Genomic DNA, 13179 nt, shown 5'->3' on the forward strand with positions numbered 1-13179 from the left:
GGTCGAGTTTTCTAAAAAGTAAAGGTTGATAGCAAAGGAGGGGCGATCAGAAGAGGAGATGATTACGAGAATGGTTTGAGAGTAGCATTCTAAAATAGCAGCCCAATTGCCTCGTATAGTTTGAGTATCAATCCCTCCAAAAAATATGATATCTCGTTTTGATGGTCGGTACTTGGGGATGTGATGTTGTAAGATGTCGGCGGAGGTGTGAGCGTGTGCCTTCCCAGGAACAGTTAGAAGATCGGAAAGGACAGGAAAGAGGTCTAAAATGACAGGATTCCTGGTGAGTGCGCCGGTTGTCGTCTTGGAGTAGTTCGGGACATCCATAAGGTTGGTAATCACAAGGCGGTTGTAATGTGTTAGCGATTTGTTCGGCGATTAAACTTCGAATATGTCCTAGTGGTTCCCGGCAGGTGTGGCAGACCGTGATACGTGGTTGACAATCAGAGCAGACAAGGTGGCGGTTGGTGCATTGGTAAATAGGAGGCCGCACTTGGGCGTAGCAGATAAGGCAAGTTAATAGGGTGACTAAAGTCAAATCCAAGTCGGTGCTCATGTTTAATGTCTGTAAGAAAGATAAAGAAATAGTTGTATTGAATGTAGGAGGAAAACATTCGTACATTGATATAAAGGAAGACGAGAACAATTTGAAGTTTATAGAAAAATAGTAACTATACAGAAGGGTTAAGGGACCTGTTAAGGTAGATAATTTGGTTACATGCGAGGGGGTGTTCGGTTTCCCGCGGGTGGAGAAGCCCTGTTTGTAGTCGATGGAGAACGTTCAAGTAACTCCAGGGATGGACTGGTGGAACTGGCACGGCGGGCCTGCGAGCAGCCAGTCACACGACATCGGTAGATAGTGACGAGGAGCCCCTTTATTCCCAGGTTGGCGATGATGGAACTTAAGATAATGATAGTGGATGATGGAAAAGTGGTTAGACGTGGGGTATAATGGTGTTGAGTAGAGAGAAGTCGTTCCAGGTCAAGTTCCATTCTATTTAAAGACTTGTCAGCTCGTAATATCTCTGGGTCAGTTGACATTGTGTGGGCAAGTTGGGTCTGGGCTAAGTGAGTTCGAACTAGCTCTAGTTCTGTTTCGTTGATGATATTCTCGATGGGAGGTATAATGAAGTGTCGGATAGTTTGAACTTGAATAGGTGATTTTCGTTGAAAATGAGATGTGAGGATGATTCCGGGAAGATAGCCCTCGCAAGCTTCTGGAAGGTATAAAATACCCGTAATGTTTATCTTCGTGATTGTAACTGAAGTTTCGTCCTGTCGGGGAAGGACATTTAATAGTTAAACTCGTGGGAGTAGGTACCGAATATGTCCAGTTTCCTTGGTTGTCAATTCGTCGGAAAATGTGTGAGTAGGACCTCGTTAAACGTCTAGGACATAGGCAATTGATAGATTTTTCGTCTCCGAGTTATAAAGAATATTCGCAGCTTTGTCGTGGCGACCGCCATATAGGAACATTAGGTGAACATATGGTGATAGGAGTTGTTTGGCATTGAGTTAGATCATAACGAGTTAATAACATGTACGATTCGCGATTTCTCGATAAGGCAATAACTGGATAGGAGTTGATATAGTAGACGAAAGCCTTAATAGTTGGATAATATACTGGCAATCGTATAATCTCATAGATATCGAAATATCCCGTAGGAGTAATAAAGAATATTTTAACGAAAACACGAAGTAATGCAGGTAGTGCAACAGCGGTTATAGATGTCCATTGGTAATATTTAAACATAGTTTCTTTTTGAGGGGTTTCTAGGAAAGAGTATCCCTCAGGTAGATGAAGTTGTATTTCCTTAAGGGCGGTTAATAACATTTCTTCAGGAAGGAAATAGGTACTGAGCCGACCTTGTTCCAAAGTTTCAATGGCATTACATATCTCCAGTACTAGAGTTTGAAATTCCCGAACGGAGAATTCGATAGATCGTACAGCTGATTCAAAAGCTAAGTAATATTGTTGCTGCATCACTGCTTCTTCAATGAGCGCTTGTTTTTTCATTAATAAGTTAATCTGTTGTCGATTGGTTTTAGCGATGCGAAAGGTATCATTAAGTAAGGTAGCTTGCGACTGCAGGAGGTGAATGAATTCTTCATTTGTTTCCGATAATTGAGATAATTGGTCGTTAAGAGCTTCGATGTCGTCTGAGGTGGCGGTCCCGAATAAATATTCTAAAATTTTGCCTCCAGCGTTAATTAATCCTCGTTTCCCTCGAGTGTGGTCATCAAAGGTTACTAAGGTCTAAAAATAAATAAATAACGACTAACCCGTTACAAAGCTATACATTCACAAGAGCCGAATTATCGGGCTAGAGTTGGCTATAATAAATAAATAATTAATAAGACAATTTGGCACTAGAGCTTGGCGTTAGGCGCCATCTCTTACTAAACTTAATAATTATAATTAAATTAAATAAATAATTTTAATAATTTGGAACTGGAGGAAAAGAAATCGGCCCGAAGCGGAACTCGAACCCGCAACTTCTGCTATCCGTGCAGACACGTTACCAGTTACGCTACCCGGACCTTCAGTCCTATCGCCTCCTCCAGATAGCGTAAGGTCCGGGTAGCGTCAGTTTTATTAAAGAGAGTAAATATCACAAAAAATCATTTATAACTTCTAAATTATAATAGTATATAAAGAATCACAAAAATAAAAGAACAAAGAACATCTTATTTATTTAAATCACAAAAAAGTGTAAATATCACTATTCAGTCTGTGGTATTATTACAAAGTTTTGAAATGTGATCTTAAAAAGCATAATGCATCAACTGTACTGTCATTTAGCCTGGAACATAATTTTGTGCAAAAATTACTAGCTGTCGAAAACGCCTTTTCAGCATCCACGCTAGTTGGTGGTACTGTTATCAATGGGCGATGTACTTTTTTCAAGTATTTACCTCTAAATCCCTCATCTTCAAATAAATCGATTTCTCGTCGGATGGTTTTGGATATAACTGATTTCTGTATTGTATTTTTGTTTGTTTAAATTTTTTTAGTTATTGCTAATTCTAATTTTTGTTCAAGAGACTATTCCTTTTCACTATCGACATTAGTGTCATTCGATAACTCTACCGAATTCTTCTGAATGTGGATAGGATTGTGGATAAAAATTTTAAGAAAATTTACTATAAACTGATCAAATTTGAATTGGTTAGTCACTTTTCTTCTTTTTTATTTTCATTTTTAAAATAATTATAATTATGTAAATACCGTAAGACATTTTCTATTTCGGTATGCCTTTCTTCTGTGCGATTTATCAATGTAATATATAATTCTTCAGATAGTGATGTGTGCTGTTCTCTTAGTGACTGCAACATGAAATTTGTTGTTGCATTAGCTGTTAATAAATTAGAATCTCTCCGACATAATGCCTTTACAGCCAGTTTTATTGGAAGTAGAGCTGATACAGTTCTGGATATTAAGTCGAATTCACTATCGGAAAAATTAATTCGCAGGTTTAAGTCGATTATTGCTTTTTGGATTGGATTTTTCAGTTTCAAAAATTGTTCCATCATTAGGAGTAAACTGTTCCAACGTGTTTTAGAATCTAATATTAACATATGTTCTGTTTTATTTTCAGTTAGTATATATTTTTGTAATAAGGCATTTTTTGTAGGGGAACGTTTAAATATCTTAACAATTTTTCCAACTTTATTAATTATAGGTAACAATTCTTGATGAGTTAATATTTCATTTTCATTAGCGATATCTTCTTCAACAATTACATTGTCATTATGTTCATTGTCAGTATCACCCCCACTCTCTTCAAAGTCGGAATCAGAAGTATTTGGGTTCTTCTGTTCTTTATTTTTTTGGTATAATACATCTATTACTCCTAATTGAATTCCATGAGCATAGCACAATTGCTGAATTGCACCAATCAACTTTCCAACTTTTTTCATAACCGTTGCTCCATCAGTCGTTATGGATAAAATATCTTCTTTCAGGGATAATCCATGTTTCCCTAATTTAGATTTAAGCATTTCCGCACATTTTTCGGCTGGCATAATTCCCCAGACATGTGTAAGTCCTATATTCAAAATTTTTTTTCAGAATGAATATTTATATTTAAATAGCGTCTATTTCTTACACTTGTCCATTCATCAAATGTAAGACTAAATTTTTCACCATTTACTTTTAATTGCATTAACTCGTGTTTCAAAGAATTGCAAACACCGTTACTGTAGTTTATAACAGTTCTTATAGTATTAATCGATGTTGGTAGATTTTTAAAATCTCTGGCGGATAGTGATTTTCTTAATTCAGTAGAAGTGCAAAACACTCAAAATGGCAAACAGTCTAATGCTGTCATTTTACTTATAATTTCATCCAAATTATTATTTTTTTTCAAAATAATCTAAAATCCCTGATGGCTTGGGCTTAGAAACTGTGCTTAAATTTGTATCTTCATCGCAATTAGATTCTTTCCTTTTTAACAAATTTGTATCATGTTTTGTTTTTAAATGAGTATGGAGACCTCTTGTACTTCCTCCATTCAATTTAATAACTCTTGAACATTTTTTACATTGTGCCACCATATTCTTTTCGTCATATAAATAATGAAAGTAAACCGAAGTATTATCAACAGATTTTTTTATGTTCTTTAAAGTTATTCTTATTCATTATTATGGGTTTATTAATTATGAGTATATAATAAATCTGAAAAATATTTTGAACCCTAAAGTATGATATGCAAATACAATGTGAATAACAAACTCACCAATTTAAAAAAAAATGTCTAAATTTTTCGAAATAGTCCGCACTTTCTTCACAATTACAACCTTGTTTTCACAGATACGAATATCAGACTACGAATCCTGCACGTGTGCAGTATCGCTCTGAGCTGTAATAGGACAGTTTTGGCCCGCCTCCTTGGGTGATTTACATATTGATCACTTCTCTAGACTGTACGATGCAAATTTGTATTCACAGTCTAATTCATATCACCCGTTAGGGAGACATAAAAACAAAAACGTATACTATTTTGCTATATTGGCGACCCCTGAACATATAGTGGAGACAATTTAAAAAATTTCTAGTAAATACCGAAAAAACGGTATTTAAACTTGTGAATACCGGTATTACAAAATTGTACAAATGACTCAAAATCCCGGTATTCGGTATACCGGTATTGCAATCCCTAGACACAAGATTTGTTTTAAACTCTTTCCGCCTTGTGGGCACTAAGAGGGCCTCTTTTAGCAAAGCCCATTATGGGTTCGGCCAGGCCCACAATGGGGCAGCCAGATGGTGAGAGACTGGGTATGGTCCCATCCCTCACCACCCAAACGGACAGACAAACCATATCCAGACAGCATGCCCCAGGAAATTCCTGGGGATTTATTAACCTCTTTCCCACAGCAGAAGTCTTCCACCTCGACCGTTCGGCCATCCGGGCGTCAGAGGGACACAAGTAGAATCTTTTCCAGACCCAGATTCTTTGACGAAGAAGTTAGTTATTTTCTCATTTGTTCGAAGGCAGCAGCGAGAATTGTGGCATAGGCTCTTCCTTAAACACTAAATTTCACTATATCCTGTGGAATCACTGGAATCTCGATGCACAGTATCGAAGGCTTATCGAAAATCGATGAATCCGTTCATCCAGATGGCCGTTTGTCCAATCAACCTCCCACTTTAATTTCAAATATTACAATATTTATAATTATTTGGTTATATATGTAAGTAAAAGTAATGATTTAAATAATCTACATACACCAGATTGATAGCTTTGACCATTTATAATATAAATATATGCCTATATGCATGGGGTAATTTTTGAAGTCCAAGTCACTGTCAGAAGCATTTATGTCAAAATAGTCGGAATTATAGAAATTTGTAGCTTTTCCCGACAGCAGCAAAAAGTTTGGAAACCAATGGTTTGGTTAATTTGGTTACAGCAACACGACGCGTGAACGTCCTTATAAAGGGATTGCCATGAGGACTTTTATGAGAAGCTGGCATCTATTCAGGTGTTACTAACGTGAAAAAAATCCGTCAAACTCTAGTGGCCTGCCCCTTTGTCAAGTGTAAACACACGACAAAATACCAGTGTTTAGTGGATTTAACTACTCTCCCGCTGGTGGTCACATGACAAAAAGTTTAGAAAAAAAAACTGTAAATATGTGAAATTGTCAGATTAGTGTTGCTAGTACTAGATGCAAATATTAATTTAATACATGGTTTGCTAAAATTAGCTGTATAAATTTTAAACATTTATGTATTGCGTAATCGAGAAACATTCCTATGTACAGTACTTATATTTAAAAATTCCTTATACGTATTTATTCTTAAATTAAGTCATATTTTTATCTAGAATATTTATATATCAGGTTTTATTAATATGCAATTCGAACAATTACGTTTTAGCTGATTTTGGTTAAAATAGTAGATTAGAAAGTAAGTTATATTTAAACGTTTAAGTGATGGTAATAATACATTTCTGTATAATTTATTGTTATTCGATATTTTCAAAATATACATTAAATCTATACTGGAATATCTTCTAAAACTAAATGAAACTAATATCTTAAAACGTACAGCAAATAAAATATCGGAAGGATAAACAATATATACTTAAATAATTAGAAATACTTCTGAGAATCTAGCATTGTGTAGCTGTTAGGATTTCTACGTGAATTCATATTGTAAACAGACAAAGGAACAAATATCAAACAAAGAATTAGTTCGGAATTTTATATAGTAGAAAATATTTAATGCAGCACAGACTAATCAATGTCTGCTCACTTAGAGAAAATTCCCACTACGAGCATGAACGTCACTTCCTGACTGCAATGTAAGTGCGATCATCGATTTCAAATCGGTAAAATGTTTATTCTACGGCTAATGTTTTCGCAAAATTAGTAGCGTATACTTTCCGTCAAAACATAAAACAAACGTAATCAAAATTACATCTGAATTGGACAAAAATTGCAGCAGTTATAACGAATTAGACAAGGATTTTTATCTATGATATCATAATTCAAAATATTTTTTCATGTTCATAAAGTTATTCTTAATTTTTATAATTATGATTATATAAAGGAGAACCAGCTACACTTTATCCTTGAAGTTAAACCGGAAATTCAACTGACTCTATACATCAGAAAATTCTTCTCTGCCGTAATTTTCCATTTTAAATACGACGTAGATAGTTCTTACATCAAAGATTATTATAATTATTCAAGAAGACATGATATCCAGCATTAGCTCTAATAACGTAAGTTTTAAACAAAAAATATGTCTGAAATGCTTACTCTCATCATTCACCTCAATGTCAATGATATACGGATGGCATTTCTTTAATCCCTGTTCATGTGTCATACGAAGCCACAATTGTTTGCAGAAACTTTTAAAGAGATTTTACTTATCTTTCATCGAATTTATGAACTGGATGCATTTCTTTCTTTCTTTTAGCCAGACAATTCCTTTTATGCCAAGTAAAATACCCTGTATATCCTGGTATTCGATTGTCGACAACGACATCTTTGTCAAAGTGGGCGTCTGTATTTTTGCCTTGGCGTTTGCCGTAATATTCAGCATCGTCAGAAGAGTAAAATTAAATACAAAAATTAAAGTAAGGAAGTCGAATTACTTTTGCCAAAATCAGCTCTTTTCTATCATCAATCACATAGAAATTGCCACGATAATTTTAACAATAATTATTACATCATGGCTTCAGCTGATAAACGTATTTTTCTTTTATCACGATGTGAAGAAAAAAGAATTATTCCAGCTTGAAGCATTTTTTTGTAGCGTTGAAGTTGGAATATATATGACTGTAATGAATGGAGGATTAGTGTACCTCGGTTTCTTTATCATCTTGATTATTGTTACTTTAACGATAGGATTCCGGAGTGTATCAGAAGATTTGTACCTACTGAGGAAAGGCAATCCAAACTTGGAACTTGATTTGGAAGAAATTATGGCACAGCACCATGAAATTTGGACATACACCAATCAATTCAACGGACCATTGAATTATGTATTAACAATTCTGTATGCTACTTTATTAACAGAAACGTGTCTAATTTATTTTACTGCAATTTTCTCCAAAGTGGAATTCGCAATAAAAGTGTTTATTTCTCTAATTTGTGCTATAATAACTTTTGTATGTATTTTATCAGGATTCTTGGCGTCTGTTTTTACGTCAAACGTAAGGAATTTTATTAAAATAAAAATAATTTAACTTATGGATTTGATTAAACGTTTTCCTTTTTTTTTTTTTTTTTTTTTTTTTTGTCTTTCAGATGCAAACATCTTTTCAAGATATAAGAAGATTTGCCGATTGCGATCTGAGTTTTGAACAGAAATGGAAGGTACAGTGTTTTAAATTTGTTCTTTTTATGAATATCTGTTAGTTTTTTGTAAAATTAACATACGCTTATAACAATCAATTATGTACAGATGCTGAATTTTATGAAGAGATTTGGCAAAGTATCTCTATGCATATCCATGAATGATTACTTCAACGTTACCAAGAAATTTCCGATTAAAGTATATTTACTATATTTTATAATATTAATTATGAAAGTCTTGTATTCATATATTTAATTTTTGAAATTTTTCAGATGGCGAGTTCACTTTATTCTGTATTTTCTGCTCTTCTCAAACTCAGAACAGCTTTGAGACTTAAAAATTGATATTTGTTTTATAAATGTTAATACTAAAATAAATGTGAAAATCGGGAGTTAATTTTGAGAACATTTAAAGTACAGGATGTTTTTCTTAAACTGACGGTACTCCGAAACATCTGTAGAGCAATCTAACAGCCGGACTGACGCCTAATTTGGGAGAGTGACTAAGGACGACATGGGAAAGAGTTTCCGCGAAAAAAGTAGTATCCAAATTCGCCGGTAAGGGTAAATTTGGCGCTGTTGCATCGAAACTATTTAAATATTTTGTAAAGCAGTAGCTAGACATGTTTAGTAAATCGAGATAGACATTCTAATATGTTTATTTCTGTCAACATTTATATAAATCGCATATTTCCATTAAACGGTCTGCAATTCATCAATTAAGTATTTCTATAATAAAATACAATCATTTCATATACTGTCTATAAATTGCAATTCTCACATGTAATCGAAACTTAACAAAAATAATTCTGATTGTGTAAATGTAAAGTCTTTGTTCTATGAAAATCGTTTCCTAAATTAATTAAATCAATAAAATTTATTTCAATCAAAACGTTGTGTTTATTTATGCGTCTTATCATTTGATGCACAAAATGTACCAGGGTTTCTCAAACGGGATCCTGGGATCCCGGGATCGCGGTTGTTTTTTTTAACCAGGGAAATATTCCGGGTAATCCCACAAATTTCTTAAAAATTCACTTTTTTCTTATTTTGTGTTAAAGTTCAGGAAATTTTGCAAATACAAGGTATAATTAACTCATAAACTGTCAGAATACATTTGAATTTATTAATTTTAAACCTACTTATTAGTTTTTTTTAATTTTTGCTCGTTATGGCACGTCACAAATGGTCAATAATCAATACGTAGCTTATTTGTGGCAGGACTCTCAAAATTCTTTACCAGTAAAATCTGGAATAATTGTGCTTATGCTGTCTTAATTTTTAACCATGCCCAGTAGCTTCAATGACTGCGTAACGCCAAGCTGTGCAAATTGGGCAAGGACACAAACGAGTACCAAGTCAGCAAGTATGAAGTTTTTTTTCATAATCTGATTATGAAAGACAAACGAACTGCCGAATTATTGGGCTATGATGTTTCTATTAAAGTAGTCGAGGTAGACAAATCAAGAATACTAGAGAACAAAAGAAGTACTACAATCTCGAAAACGAACTAGAAATCTTTCAGGATACAGGTGAAAAACACATAATATTTGTGTTCTCTTAAATGCATTAAAGACAATTCCATCCGCATGAATTGAATTGGAAAGGGCATTCTCGGTAGCAAGACTTATCATTACTAAAATAAGAATTAGATTGAGTGCTCCGAGTATCGACCATCTTCGCTTTTTAAAATCTTATAAAAATTTACAATATTTTGTATTATATTTTATTTAAAAACTCAAAAATTACCTTTTAAGTTAGAGGTTTGATCTAAATTCATTTTTCTTTAAATTTTCAACTCAATTCAAAGTCATTTTTTTGTTGTTGTATGCAGTTTCCAGCAAACTTTAATAAATTTTTTCTATTTGTGAAAATGTCTACGTAATTCAAAGGTAATTTTTAATGTATATTTTACACAGCATTACTAATATGATTTTGGAAGTTGCAGAACGTATTAAATTACTTTAAAAACGAAAAATAATTATATCATTTGATTTCATGATGTTTTGTATATCTTAAAAATAATTAGTTTTGTCCCGGGATTTCCCGGGATCCCGGGAAACAGTTCACTTTTATCTCGGAATCTCGCGACAAGCAAAAGACCGGAAAATGAGAAACCCGTAATCCACATCTCTTATGGAGTATTTTCCTAAGTTGGAGTACAAAAAATATTATTGGGTACAAAATCCATTCACAGTAACAAAAAAAAAACCCAACAGGATTTCTGTCAGTGGATTATGAGAAATTAATAGAAATTACATTTGGTAATCAGTTAAAAGCTAAATTTGAAGAAGTGCCTTTAGATGTGTAAGATCCGAAAATCTTGAACGTAAAGTTTTAATAAATTATATCCGAATTAATAATTACCCCTTTCTTATATTCGGATATAATCCGATTATAATACGAATTATAATAAAATTGTTCCCTATATTGAATCAAAAATTTTCCTATTATAAACAACCTGCCTAAAAACGGTCCTGGACGAGAAAATATGCGTCCCTCACCGTATAACTGTCAACTATCCATTGATTTTACGCTGAGTACAAATCATCTTGCAACTTAAGTTTATAGTTAGCGCCCGAATCGCCGTATTGTTTCCAATTTCGGGAACACCTATGGCCTAAGCACATGCACGTGACTAACTTTCCCAGCAAAAAGCTATATAAGATGCTTCTTTTCCCCCCTCTGGGAAGTCAATCATTGATTTAGATCGAGTCGCGATCTTACCCGTTGTGCTTACGGAAGATATTTGACTTTTGTGCCTCAAGTGCCACCGACTCTTCCCTTGAAAGGAATATTCGATCATCGTGACCGACAGAATATTGAAAATACTAATTGTCTAAGAGGTATGGAACCTATTTATGTGAGCTCTTTCTCTCTCCCCTTCGCGTGGTAGAGATATATAGTTTTTTATATATGTCAACCCGTTAATGTCAGATTTTGTAACGTATTTTTTTATTAAATCGTTGTTATCCTGTTAAATGGTGTCTTGTTTGCTCGAATATTCGCTTATCGCCTTACCACGACTCCACCTTCCCTCCTACACTCGACCGGATGAAAAGTAGTCTAGTCCCTACAGAATCCAAACCGACAAAACATCTCTGACTCGTGGGCAAGTCCCTCCGACTTGTTACCCGAAATTAGACAGAGGTCTGACCTCGTCGTCCCTCCTCGGTACTTACAAATTGGTTTTTCAGGAGTGGGGTTTCGACTTTTTCGTAACCGTGGTAAGGCGAACGAAAAGGCTATATCCGAGCAACATGACCGAATCGAATTAGGTCTCTTTTCCTACCTTAGATACTAGAATTGAGCCGTAAACGCAATGGAGGCCAATCCCCATCCTGCGGCTGGGCTAGGCAACCCAAATCCAAATCCAGCGCCGATCCCACTCACGTTGGGCGGTCTGGGCGGTATTATACCCTTATTGCCCGTATTTACGGGAGAAGCAGGTGGTCTTAGAATAACTGATTTTTTCGATTCTTTGGCGGACGTTATCAAGGTCGCCGCCTGGTCAAAGGCACAAATGTTAGCGGTAGCTAAGCTAAAACTTACGGGGATAGCTAGAGAATTTGTCCGAAAGGACAGACGAATTAAAGAAGTCGATGACTTCGACGAGTTTAAGAGACTGATGATAGCCCGCTTTGAACGCGAGCCATTTACCTTTAGATTATCAAAATTTTATGCCTGCGTCCAAAAACCGGACGAGGATGTACAGACCTATGCCGCTAGACTCCAAGCGCTGGCAATGGAGATAGAGATCGAGCCCGGCGCGAATGCCGCGGAAACCGCTATTATTAAAAGAGTCCAAAGCAAGGAACTTCACGAGAGACTCAAGGCACAATTTTTAAACGGGATTGATATCCGGATTCGAAAACGAACTATGAGCAGACAACCTGCAACGTTCGATGAGGCTTTACAAATCGCTATTAGCGAAGAAATAATCGAGAATTTCACCACACACCCGCGAGGGATCATGCGTACAATTAGGGAAAACGATAGATCAACCGATTTTCCCCCTCTTTAGATGATCTACAACGTTTAACCGCAGCGATGGAGGAGCTTAAAACTCGAATGGATAGTTAAAACGCGACTCTTCTCGCAACAATTCTCGAAACCCTATCTCCGGACAGAATAATCGAGGAAACTTTAAGACGAGGTAGATTTATACATTAAACTTATACATTGACATGGATCTAATACTGTATACGAATCACAGAAACGATCAGCAGCAGCTTCCAATTCTGTATTTTTGTTTTGCTGCGTATGAAGTGGTGTTAAATATCGCATCTTCTGAACAGAACTGGAAAGCTGTTTCATATCAAAAGCAAAGGCAGGTTGACGTTGTATTTAAGATTCTAGCTGCATGATATATTCTAATATCAGACTGTTGAGCAGATGGAGCTATTTCACATCATTTGGCATCGCCATTTTTAAAATTTACTTTATTTCATTCAACAAACGCATGCGAATGTGAAATCTGGAAGTTAAGAACTAAAATTTCTGAATTATTTCACTCCAGTTATAAACGACTTAATCAACAACATTCCATACCCGAGAAATTGTTGACTCTTGACTGGCAACGATCGTCCCCTAACTGTCAACAAGCCGTTATTCCTTCGGAGCAGGTAGATCATCTTGCACGATGGTTTATAGTTAGCGTCCGAACTAGTCGTTTATTTAAAGCCCGGGAACACCTATGGCCCAAATTGCGATCCGTTATCGATCACGTGACAGGTTTTCCCATCAAAAGCTTATAAAAGACGCTTCCTTCCCCCCGTAAAGGGCTCTCCGATCGTCTCTCCATTACGAAGTGCACTGCGCCGTCGACCGAACCCGAAAGTTTCTAAGTTTTTTAAGTTTTTAAAT

The 13179-nt window shown here is 35.3% G+C and overlaps 1 protein-coding gene across 1 annotated transcript in view; it reads left to right on the forward strand.

Annotated features, from left to right (window-relative positions):
* Positions 1-8512, forward strand: part of LOC136968108 (uncharacterized) — a 79562-nt gene extending 71050 nt beyond the window's left edge. The window contains exon 2 of the transcript XR_010879603.1: positions 8423-8512. The gene's annotated coding sequence lies outside the window, so the exon portion shown is untranslated. The remainder of the gene's footprint in view (positions 1-8422) is intronic.
* Positions 8513-13179: the final 4667 nt, after the last annotated feature.

Source organism: Centruroides vittatus, unplaced genomic scaffold (assembly GCF_030686945.1).
Source record: "Centruroides vittatus isolate TY-2023 unplaced genomic scaffold, ASM3068694v2 contig_1392, whole genome shotgun sequence".
Classification (NCBI taxonomy): Eukaryota; Metazoa; Arthropoda; class Arachnida; order Scorpiones; family Buthidae; genus Centruroides; species Centruroides vittatus.